General features: G+C 39.4%; 1 protein-coding gene across 1 annotated transcript in view; it reads left to right on the top strand.

Moving 5' to 3' along the window:
* Window positions 1-13014, top strand: part of hmcn1 (hemicentin 1) — a 489515-nt gene that overhangs the window by 125292 nt on the left and 351209 nt on the right. The gene's annotated exons all lie outside the window — the stretch shown is intronic.

The raw sequence follows: 13014 nt of genomic DNA, 5'->3' as shown, positions 1-13014 counted from the left end.
ATGCATTCCCACATCATGAAATTATGATCCCTGACCCATAGTGTATTAGTAATGTTCAATCCACCTCCTCATAGCTTGGAATCCAAGTTATTCATTTCTCTGATTTGTGCCACACACAAATTGATTTGATAAGTGTCATTAGAGAGCATTGGAAGGGATGTTTCTATCGTGTTATTTGTTATTATGGGAGAATGTGAAAATTCCATTTAAACATACATTCAGTGGCCGCTTTGAGGTACAGGAGTGAAACCCATTGTAGTCTTCATCTGCTGTAGCCTATCCACTTCAAGGTTGGATGTGTTGTTGATTCAGAGTTGCTCTTACGCACGTGCATAGATTTGAGTTACTGTCATTTTCCATCGGTTCGAACAGAACTGCCATTCTATGTTTTTTTGTTGTTGTTTTGCTCTCTTCACTGTAAACTCTAGAGACTGTACTTGAAAACCCAAGGAGTTCAGCAGTTTCTGAGATGCTTAAACCGCACCAACAATCATTCCACCGTCAACGTCACTTAGATCACATTTCTTCCCCATTGTGGTGTTTGGCGTGAACAACAGCTGAACATCTTGACCATGTCAGCACACTTTTATGCATTGAGTTGCTGCCATATGATTAGCTGACTAGGTATTTGCATTAACAAGTAAATGTACGGGTATACCTCATAAAGTGACCATTGCGTGTACAGCATCATCATAGCTTAATTTTTGCAGATGTCATTGTTAATTGCTGGAGACTCAGTCATCAAACAATGTGGACCAAACCAAGCTAGTTTGTATTTGAAAACATCATCTTCTATATGTACAGGCAAAGTCATGAGGATTTTCCTGTATGCCCTTCCTTCTCTGTCATCAGGCATTGCTTGTTCTTGATGGTACGCTCCGGACAATTTTTTTGAGTTGAGTGAAAAGTTGCATGGAGATTACAGGGTTTGGTTTCCTCATTAGCTGTGCTCAAAAATCGGGCTTCCATTGAGAGTGGCATTGTGTGCTAGGATTGGCCAGAAAATTGGCCAAAAAATCCTGGGTCCCTTGGAATCCTATGTGATGCTAGATCCAGAAATTTACTAGGAGTAGTGCTTGATTTTGGAAATGCTGTGCAGGAAGCTGGAGAATGGAGGATTGTTGGATTTTGGAATGCTGTGATTCAGATTCAGATCTGAATTAGATTTAGATTCATTTATTCATCATACAAACATTGAAATATACAGTGAAATGTTGTTTACATTAATGAAAACACAACCTAAGGATGTGGTGGGCCACATAAAACTGGTGGGCATAAAACTGGATGCAGCCACTTAGCAGTCCGATGGGGGTGGTGAGTAGGGGAGATTATGGTTAATTTCTACCTCATAAAATCACACCTGCCCTAATCTGTGAAAAATTCTATGTGAGCAAAGTGATTTCATGTAAAAGTTGTGTTTGTGGGTAGTTTAGGCCTGTAATTTTACTTCTGACACCAACATGGCATGCCCACAAGCAACAGCAACAACAGCAACAGAACAAATCCCTTTCCTCCCTCCTACCTATGCATTCACTCACGCATGCAGAGAGGCCTCCAACCCCCAGGACAGGCTGCTATCGGGCCTTGGCTACTGGACTCGCCAGCTTGTGTTTTTGACCTTAAGGCTTTGACTTTCAGTATTGACTCCAGGACTCACTAATCATAGACTTTGAACTCCAGGTCTCTCTCAGACTCCGGACTCACATGGACCTCAGGTCTAACTGACCTGGTGGGGGGGGTGAGGGGTTGTCTCCAGCCCTTATGCCTCCTGTCCACAAGGGGTGAGATCCCTGGACCTGCTGACATGAGGGCAGGGCTGGGATCACTATTCCATGTCCAAGAGGCCTGCTGACCTTGGTCATTGACCATGGGGATCGTGGCTTTTTATCTTCAGCACCTGCTGACGATGTCTTTCCATGGGGATCCATGGGCCTTCTTCCACGGAACACTCTGACTTGGTCTCTAGCTTCTGCCCCAGCTTTTCATTTACTGCTTCTGACCTCTGACCCTAAACCCAAATCTGTCCCCTAAATTCCCACACTGCCCCAAAACCATCCCTACGAGTGTAAAAACAACTACATCTGAGCCACTGCCTCGACAGATATCACAGCCTGCTGTCACCTTGACCTGGTAAATGTGCCTGAGCATATTGTCACTCCAGGATGGTTGCAAGTTCAAGGCATAAAACTGGATGCAGCCACTTAGCAGTCCGATGGGGGTGGTGAGTAGGGGAGATTATGGTTAATTTCTACCTCATAAAATCACACCTGCCCTAATCTGTGAAAAATTCTATGTGAGCAAAGTGATTTCATGTAAAAGTTGTGTTTGTGGGTAGTTTAGGCCTGTAATTTTACTGCTGGTCATCTTACTGCTACAACAGGGATGCAGATGATCAAAATACTCCAGTGTCTGGCAAAGGTACCATGTTATAAATCAATTATCATGTTTTGAAAATTATTTCTTATGTCAGAATTTATACATTTATTTTTCATATGATTTGTTGGTGAGCAGATCATTCCAATTACAATAAAATTTACTCAACAGAGAGTATTGTTACTTGCATTCCGGTCTTTGTGAAAAATAGAACACATCATTTCCTGAAATAAAGTCACTCTCAGTGTGGTGCTAATTCACTATTGAAAACAGAGCCTGGAGCTCTTTTTGTATTACTCTAGTGCTTTTGGTTTCCAACTCAAATGTCAGGCAGACATTTAGAAAAATCTACATAAAACTTAGCAGATATATGAAAGAAGATTACAATCAATAGCTCTTTTTGACTTGGTTACCGCAGTTGACAGCCTTTGCAAAATGGGCCTTAGTTGGTGAGCAAGAAGTGCATTCTGGGAAATAAAGCTCCAACTTTGAACAGGTATGGGTTTCATTTGTCAAGGCCTATAGCTGGTATTGTTCTTACTGCAGTGTTTTTCCACTCTGGGTCATGAAGGGTAACAATGGCTACCTGCCATTTTATATCAATGGCACATTAAAAGTTACTGTTAATTTTTGAGATCCCTGGTTGAAAATGTTGACCTCAGTAATGCATTAGGGATCATTAGACAAACTGTATAATTTTGGTTTGTATTCACCAGACTGCTGAAAACCTTCAGCTTTTGAAATTTCCTTCTAGTTTAATTGGGATGACAAAAATCAGATGAAATTTGTTAAATTTAAGTTTCAATGTAGTTGTAAATGAGATAATTCAGCTTCATCTAAATCACATTCTTTTACATGGAAACTATGCTCTGTTCTTCCTGTGTGGGTTTAAAAGATCCTTTCACCAAGGGAAATGAACTAATGTTGCCTAATACAATTTTCAAAAGATCTTTTTACAGCAGTACAGAAGGGTAGGTGGTTTTGTTATCAAAGGTTATATACCTTTGTTGCCTTCCCCTATAACCTCCTTGAAGTTTGAAAGTAATTGCTCTTTGAGGTTGGTCAAAAAACATGACACAAGTAATTAGGTACATTATGAATGTGGGGAGATAAAAAGGATCTCTGGTAAGGGCAGAGGAAGCTGACCTTATTGGTAAGACATGCTGGAATATTTATGCTGCGAACCAAGTGCTTCTCACACCTCTGCTCCACTTGCCAGGCTGGTGATAATGAAAAGGTTGGGACTGCATGTTTTCTGGAGCTGATTTCGTTGTTGCGTTTCTGCCAGGAAAGGTTAAGTGTTGGTATCTTGTAGTAATTTTGGATCAAACTCACTGGACTCTAAATGTTCTTTTAAAAATGATTCTAAGCTTTCAGTTCAAAATAGTGACACTAGAATGGCGAAGACTACTAAATGTTTAAGTAGATTAATGAGAAGAAATTGATAAAAGATTACCAAAATGAAGAAAAAGCCTGCTTAGAGAAAAGGGCATTAAAAAGCATGACACTTCCATCAAAAAAAAGCAATGGTCCAGGAGTTTAATCATGTATTTCATTTGATGGAACAGAACCCTATTCAATTGCAAACCTTGACTGTGGCAGTACCATGTACTATTAACAGATTTGAATTTTGTGGCTGTTGTGTAGAAATGCTTGAAATATTTAGAGTTTGTAGCAATGATGTTAATTCTTGTATGAAAATTTATTTTAAGCCATCCTTCTCCCATTGGTCCAGTCAATCTAGAAAACTGGATCATCATCTTGTCACCGGTGCCTGATTTATTGCTTTTAGTAGGTAATCTGTAGTGGCTCTTTGGTGAAGACTGTCCAGTGTCATTTCAGCACAAGGTATTGGTAGAATTCGTATGTAGATTCATACAACACTACAGCACCAAAACAAGCCCTTCAGCCCATCTAGTCTGTGCCAAACCACTAATCTGCCTAGTTCCATCAGCTTTCACCCAGACCATAGCCATCCGCATCCCTCCCATTCATGTACAGATGCAAGTTTCTCTTAAGTGGTGAAATTGATCCCACATTTACCACTTGCGCTGGCAGCTCGTTCCACACTCTCACCATGCTCTGAGTTAACAAGTTGCCCCCCATGTTCCCCTTAAACATTTCACCTTTCACCCTTAACCCTTGACCTCTATTTTTAGTGTCACACAACCTCAGTGGGGATAAAAAATCCTGCTTGCATTTACCTTATCTATATCCCTCATAATTTTGTATACCTTTTTCAAATCTTCCCTCAATCTTCTATGTTCTAGGGAATAAAGTCTTAACCTATTCAACCTTTCCCTATAACTCAGGTCCTCAAGTCCCGGGAATATCCTTGTAAATTTTTTCTGTATTCTTTACATCTTTCCTGTAGGTAGGTGACCAAAACTGCACGCAATACTCCAAATTAGGCCTCACCAACGTCTTATACAACTTCAACATACCATCCCACCTCCTGTACTCAGTACATTGATTTACGAAGACCGAAGTGCCAAAAGCTTTCTTTATGACCCTATCAAAAAGTGATGCCACTTTCAAGGAATTATGGATCTGTATTCCCAGATCCCTCTGTTCTACCGCACTCCTACCGCCACACACTGTTTAAGAACTACCCTGGTTGGTCCTCCCAAAGTGGACTATCTCACACTTGTCTACGTTAAATTTCATCTGTCATTTTTCAGCTTATTTTTCCAGCTGATCCAAATCCTGCTGCAAGCTTTGATACTATTCCTTCCTATTCACTACACCCTCAATCTTGCTGTCATTTGCTAATTTGCTGATGTAGTTTATAAATTATCTTCCAGATCATTGATACTGATGAAAAACAACAGCAGACCCAGCACTGATGTCTGTGGCACACTAGTCATAGGCCTCCAGTTAGAGAAGCAACCATCTACAAACACACTCTGGCTCCTTCCACAAAGTCATAAACTAATCCAATTTCCAACCTCAACTTGAATAAACAGCTGAATCTTCTTGACTAACCCTCCCATGTGGGACTTTGTCAAAGGCCTTGCTGAAGTCCATGTAGCCAACATCCACTGCATTGCCTTCACCAGCTTTCCTGGTAACTTCCTCAAAAAACTCTCTTAAGATTGGTTAGACATGACTTACTACACACAAGGCCATGTTGACTATTTCTAATCAGTCCAGGTTTAACCAAATATTTGTATATCCAGTCCCTTAGTTTACCTTCCAATAACTTTCCCATTGCTGTTGTCATGCTCAGCAGCCTAAAATTTCTTAGAACCTTTATCAGAAACGCTTATTCTTAGAGCCTTTCTTAAACCATGGAACAACTTTACCTATCCTCCAATCCTCTGGCTCCTTACCCATGGCTAAGGACGTTTTAAATATCTCTGCTTGGCCCCTACGATTTCTGCGCTAGCCTTGAAGAGAGTCTGAGAAAACACATTGTCAGGCCCTGGGAATTTATGATCTTGATTTCTTATTTTAAAAATCAGTAAAATAAAATTTAAAGAATAGTCTATGTTGCTTCTTATGTAGTCCTGAAGAAGGACCTCAACCCGAAACATCAACTGCTTATTCATTTCCACAGATGCTGTCTGACCTGCTGAGTTTCTCCAGCATTTTGTATGAGTTGGTTTGGATTTCTAGCATCTGCAGACTTCCTCATGTTCACATTGTCCTTCATTGGTTAATTCATATTTGCAACACAGCATTGCAATACTTCTTTCGGTATTATCTGAGAATCAAGACTCAACAATATACAGAAAACATACATCCTGACGTACCACTTATTTCCATTTATTCCCTCACAAAACCTTGAAAGTTCTTGGAGCTAAGAGTCATAGCCATTTTAGACATCAGCAACAATGATGCCAAATGGTCATTTGTCAAGAACAAGGATTACAGTGGAAAGGAAATTGGGTGAAACTACAAATAAAAATCAAATGAGTTCAAATGTAAGCTTAAAAACAAAGGTGAATGACATCCTACTTTATCTCTTGTTAATGCTAAACACAACACAGTGAACACAGATTAGGAAAATGATGAAATGTTATAAACCTGCAGATCAGTCACTGTAATGTGTACAGTATGGATCAGCCCACACCAAAGAACAAGCCAACATGGTTTGCTTCTCCTTGGCTGCACTGAAAAGCTTGTTACTGTGGAACATTTTCAGCTTCAAGCAGTGCTGTGTGTGATTACCTCCTTGTAATAACCGTTAACAGTCTGGACAATTAGATACAGTAAGAGCTAACATTACTGCCAACTGTCCATTACAACATCAAGGAAATATTAAATATGGTTCACAGATGTATATCAGCTTGTAAATCTACTGTGAGCCATGGATTGCCACAAAGGTAAATCTGCATTCATTGAAAATCAGTCCAATTATTGCTAAAATAAAGTCAGAGGATTCCATGTAACTTTAACATGGTTTGAAAGTACCGATTTGATTAACTTTTAGCAGATATATAGTTGCAACAAGTTGGTTTCTATTAATCAGCTGCGTAATTTGCCCCAAGTCATATCAAGAAGATTGTTTTGGATGTCACAGATTACAGTATAGGTTGTACTTTGAAAGGACTTGCCTTGAACATGTTTTATGGCATAACCACACATGAAATGGCAGCTTTTGTAATAATTTTACCCTTCTCTCTGTATATAGAAACTGGGTCAATACTAAGTAGTGTAGATTTTTAAGGAACAATTTGCTTGATTTGTTTTCAAAAGAATAGTAGAACAAGTAATGATAAAATAGTCAAGTTTTTCAGAAGGCTTTGTGAGGTACCCTACAATAGACTAACACATCATGTCAGACACATGGAGTCAGGAGACACAGTGGTGAAATGTATTGCAAGCTAGCTTCAGAACAGAAAGCAGAATAGAATAAGGGCCAGATTTTCACAGTGAAGCAAAGTGAGTGGGGATGTGTGCAAGAATTATTGTCATTCATTATTTACATTAATGATTTAGGATTTGAGCTGCAGAGTCAGTGGTGCAACTTGAGATGAAGTTCATTGTTCCACAATCTCTAAGACCTTGCACAAAAGTAGGATTTATGGAAGAGTGGCAAGGAAGAAGCCCTGGCTAAAATAAAAAAAACAATCCTTGCTTGTAAAGACTTTGTAAAGAGTCACTTGGAAGATACTGTAAAGATGTGGAAAAATGTCTTGGGGTCGGACACAACTAAAGTAGAACTTTTTGGCTTCAACACTAAGATGTGCCACTATATGACAATCCTACTGCTAGGATTAAAATCAATGGATATTTATCAAATAGTCTTACCCTAGAAAGGGGCACGAAACAGGGTTGTGCATGATCACTGCTTCTCTTCGCATTATATCTGGAACCATTAGCTCAATACATCAGACAAAATGAAGATATCAGTGGAATTACTATTAAAGGGACAGAGCATAAATTGGCTTGTTATGCGGATGACATTTTGATCTATCTAGGGCAACCAACATACTCTTTACCTAAATTGATGCATTCCTTTGAACAATATGGTCAATTATCAGGGTACAAGATCAACATAGATAAAACCCAATTACTTCCATAATACTATAGCCCACCAAGAGAAATTGAAAGTAGATATCCCTGGGCATGGCACACAGAGTCTTTCAAATATTTGGGTATCATTATGCCAAAAGATTTGGCAAAATTATCAGAATGTAATTATCAGCCTTTATATAAAAAATTTAAGGAAGATATGGCAAGATGGAACCTGATTCCTTTTTTCAGTCTCAGTTCAAGGATTGAGTCTATTAAAATGAATATACTGCCCAGACTGTTATATCTCTTTCAGACCCTACCAATAGAGATTAATCAAAATCAATTCAATGAATGGAACAAGATGTTATCAAGGTATATTTGGCAGGGTAAGAGGCCTAGAGTTCGTCTCAAAACTTTGCAGTTAGCAAAGGAAAAGGGGGATGGGGCCTACCTTCTCTTAGAGATTATTATTTTGCAGCACAGTTGAGAGCTGTGATATGTTGGTGCAACCCATTATATGACGCTCAATGGAAAAACATTGAGGAGCAGGTACTTCCCATCCCCATACAAGCAATTTTGGCTGATAACAACCTGCAAAGGTACATAAATACTATTGATAACCCATGGGTGAAATTGACTCTTAAAATATGGAAAACTACTATAAAAGAATATAATCTAGAGGGAGATATTGCAATTCTTAAATGGTGTGCATATGACTCAGATTTTACACCAAATAAATTGGATGCTGGATTTAAGGACTGGGCAGCTAAAGGAATAACAGTTCTTTGCAACATAATGAAAGAAGGAACACTGTTCGGTTTTGAAATGCTTAAAGGGAAACACTTATTAGAAAAACAAGATTTTTATCGATATTTACAGATGCAACAATATGTTAATAAGACGCTTAAAAATGTAACCAAGGCAAGTACATGCTTGATAGAGCTATTTAGAAAAGCATATAGTTCAGATAATGGTAGTAGAATCATTTCAAGCATGTATCAGGGGTTGTCAAATCTTAAAACACATTTCACTTCATACATTAAAACAAAATGGGAGAAAGAAGGAGGGATAATTATATTTGAGGAAGAATGGACAATAATATGGAGGTATCAATGGAAGTGTACCAGTTCACAAAAATGGAGGGAGCTTGGATGGAAAAACTTGATAAGACACTTTATTACACCCTCTCAGAAATCCCATTATGATAGTAACCTCCCTGTTTGCTGGAGAAATTGTGGAAATCAAAATGCAAATCATTATCATAATTTTTGGGACTGTCCTGTTATCAGAAACTATTGGAGGGGGATACACAATGCCCTACAAGACATCTTTAAATGTGAAATGCCCTTAGAGAGTAAGACCATATATTTTGGATATATACCTCAAGAATGGTTGAAAAGAGATAAATATTTAATGAATATACTGTTGGTGTCTGGTAAAAAGACTCTTATTAGGAAATGGCTGACACAGGAGAGCCCAACTTTAAATACATGGTTGGAAATTACAATGGACATTTACAAAATGGAGAAGATAACAGCATCTGGTCATCATAAGCTGGAACAATTTGATTCATACTGGGAAAAATGGTTTAACTACAAATGTTTGTACATAATGCCTCATAGGCCTGATTTTATTCTCACAAATCAATGAAAATGTTGTAAAAAAAGATCACTCCCTACTTGTACATAGTTTTTTCCTTTTGCTTGTTTTTTCTTTCCACTCTTTTCTATAAGTGCATACCTCAGATAAATACTTTGTGGAGATTTGTGATATATATGATTATATGATATATATGTACAATGTCTGAAATACATCTTATGGAAATGCTTGTTTGATGATGAACTTCAATAAAAAATAAATTACAAAAAAAAAACTCTAAGATGTGCGTGAGGTATACAGTGGCATGCAAAAGTTTGGGCACCCCTGGTCAAAATTTCTGTTACTGTGAATAGCTAAGTGAGTAAAAGATGACCTGATTTCCAAAAGGCATAGAGTTAAAGATGACATATTACTTTAATATCTTAAGTGAGATTACTCTTTATTTCCATCTTTTACAATTTCAAAATAACAAAAAAGGAAAAGGGCCTGAAGCAAAAGTTTGGGCACCCTGCATGGTCAGTAGTTAGTAACACCCCCTTTGGCAAGTATCACAGCTTGTAAACGCTTTCTGTAGCCAGCTAAGAGTCTTTCAATTCCTGTTTGGGGAATTTTCGCTCATTCTTTCTTGCAAAAGGCTTCTAGTTCTGTGAGATTCTTGGGCTGTCTTGCATGCACTGCTCTTTTGAGGTCTATCCACAGATTTTCAATGATGTTTAGGTCGGGGGATGGTGAGGGCCAAGGCAAAACCTTCAGCTTTCGCCTCTTGAGGTAGTCCATTGTGGATTTTGAGGTGTGTTTAGGATCATTATCCTGTTGTGGAAGTCATCCTCTTTTCATCTTCAGCTTTTTTACAGACAGTGTGATGTTTGCTTCCAGAATTTGCTGGTATTTAATTAATGGGCTTAGAGGAGCCCATGGCTGCTGATTGTTGGGACAAGGCTTGCGGAGTCAGGGTATTCATAAAGCCTTGAAATTTGCATCACCTGGCCTTTCCTAACAATGACTGTGAACAAGCCATAGCCCTAACAAGCTAATTAAGGTCTGAGACCTTGGTAGAAGTTATCTTGGAGCTCAAATCTCTTGGGGTGCCCAAGCTTTTGTATGGTGCTCCTTTCCTTTTTTTCACTCTAAAATTCAAAACAAAAACAATTTGTTCAAAACAAAAATAATACACTAATCTTGCTTAAAATGTTGAAAAGAATGTTTCATCTTTAACTTTATGACTCTTCGAGATCAGTTCATCTTCTACTCACTTAACTATTAACAATAACGGAAATTTTGACCAGGGGTGCCAAAACTTTTGCATGCCAGTGTAAATCTAATACTGCACATCAGCCTGATAACACCATCCCTACTGTAAAGCAGTGTGGAGGCAGCATCATGGCATGGAGATGCTTTTCAGCAGCAGGGACTGGAAAGTTGGTCTGGATTGATGGGAAAATTAATGCTGCTAAATACAGAGATCCTGAATAAAATCCTGCTAACCCCTGCCAGAAAGTTTAAACTGAGGGGGAAGTTTATCTTTCAGCAGGACAATGACCCAAAGCACACTGCCAGAGCAACCATGGAGTGGCTGAAGAAAATTGATGTCCTTGAGAGACCCAGTCAGTGTCCTGACAACCAATCAAACATCTTTATGTATATTTAAGGCAGATTATTGATTGGTCAGGGCGTGAAGGGATACTGGGAGAAGGCAGGACATTGAGGCTGAGAGGAACCTTGATGAAGTGGTGAAGCAGATGCATTGTGCCAAATGGCCTAATTCTGCACCATATCTTATTATCTTACCTCTGGCAAGACCTCAAGATTGCTGTCCATCGCTGCTCCTCAACTAACCTGGTACAGCTTGTGCAATTTTTCAAAGATGAATAGGCAAATCCTGTTGCATCACATTGTGTAAAGCTAATAGACACTTATCCGAAAATTCTACAGGCTGTAAAAGCTGCAAGAGCTGGTTCAACTAAGTACTGAGCAAAGGGGGATGAATACTTTTGACATTTCAATTTTGTATTTTTTAGTTGTTCATGCTTTACGATTTTCCCTTTTTTTGGGCGTGTGTGTCAAGAAGCCATTGGGTCTTATCCAGCGTGTCTGGAATGAGCCATGTTTCCATGGAACACAGAATGCAGCAATTCCTCATCTCCCTCCAATACAGCAATCTTCCCATTAAGTCTACAGTCTTGTTCTCCAGTGACTGTACATTTGCTAACAAACTGCTGGATAGAGAAAGTTTCGTTCCTCAGCGATCCTGTCTGGCTTGAAGTCCTGCCCTCCTCCCTCTCTCACAGCCATGGTGATGTACCTTCATCCACTTAAAGGTGCTGTACCTGCAGGCTTGAGAGTTCAGTCTGCTGAGTCCTTCAGAAGATTGTGAAATTGCTAGGTCATTAAGATGGTTCAAAAATACATTGTGTAAAGGGTAATTACAGGCTGCAGATTGGAGTAAGAGTAATTCAAAAATATATTTAGCGGTGTTGTCAACAGCCCACAACATACTGCTGTGGTTCACCAGCGACACATTGATTTCCTTTGAGTTGAAACAGACCTTCCATATCTGTGCTCTCTGAAACCAACTTGGCAAATCGTTTGGCAGGATCTTGGATCTTTTTGCCTTTTTTATCCTTTTTTAAATCTGTAAGCTCCTTTAAATCATACTTTGCTTCACTCCAGGCCCCATTATAAATATCCCCAAGCTCAGCGTTACTTTTGGATGACTAGATATTAATCTCTAGAATTCTATCTTTATATCGCTCACCCTGACTACTTCATTGATATTGAAGTTTGGTTCCATCAAGAACTTTGGGTAGTTCTTAAGTATTGCCAATTCATTAAGTCCTTAATATTGTCATAGCTGGGGTGGGGGGGGGGGGGAGTACTAGCATGGATAAACTCTCACTGCTTATTAAATGCTCCCAAAGGCATGTGTCTCAAATCGCCTCTGACAACCAAGTCCAGATCCTGGCCTTCATGTGTGGTTTAGCTACTGAACCTGGCGGAGCCGTATACTGACAGGAGAAGGGGCAAAGGTGGGTCACTGGCACCTTAAAAACCAGCTGCTTTAGGCAGATGAGGCTCGTCAGCCATGGTTGGTAGCTCATACAGGAAAAGGAAAGTTCTGATCTCAGACTTCCACTGCCTTGTGCTATGCCCACTCATGGGGGTGGCTTTGGGAAAAAGCTCTGAGGAACAATCCAGGGCTGTAGTAACTAAGGCAGTCCTACATTGAGTTCAGTGCTGACTGCAATGCCACTGGTGGTAAATGGTATCGGTCTGCCATTCCTTTGCATTTTTCAGCTGTGTGGAGAATAGGAACCTGCTGAACGGGCAACAGCTTGTTCTCTTATCGTACAACCCTGGCTGGCATATCAAATGTAGACAGCTAGGAACACCCCTGACCAATGGAGGGCCTAATTCATTAACACAAGAGATTCTGCAGATGCTGGAAATTTACAGCAACACAGAAAATGCTGGAGGAACTCAACAAATCAGGCAGCATTTAAGGAACTGAATAAACAATCAATGTTTTGGACTGAGATGCTTTTTCAGGACTGGAAAGGAATGAAAAGGTGGTGGGAAGGA

This window comes from Hemitrygon akajei, chromosome 12 (assembly GCF_048418815.1).
Source record: "Hemitrygon akajei chromosome 12, sHemAka1.3, whole genome shotgun sequence".
NCBI classification, from domain to species: domain Eukaryota; kingdom Metazoa; phylum Chordata; class Chondrichthyes; order Myliobatiformes; family Dasyatidae; genus Hemitrygon; species Hemitrygon akajei.
This window is presented reverse-complemented; position numbering and strand designations above follow the sequence as displayed.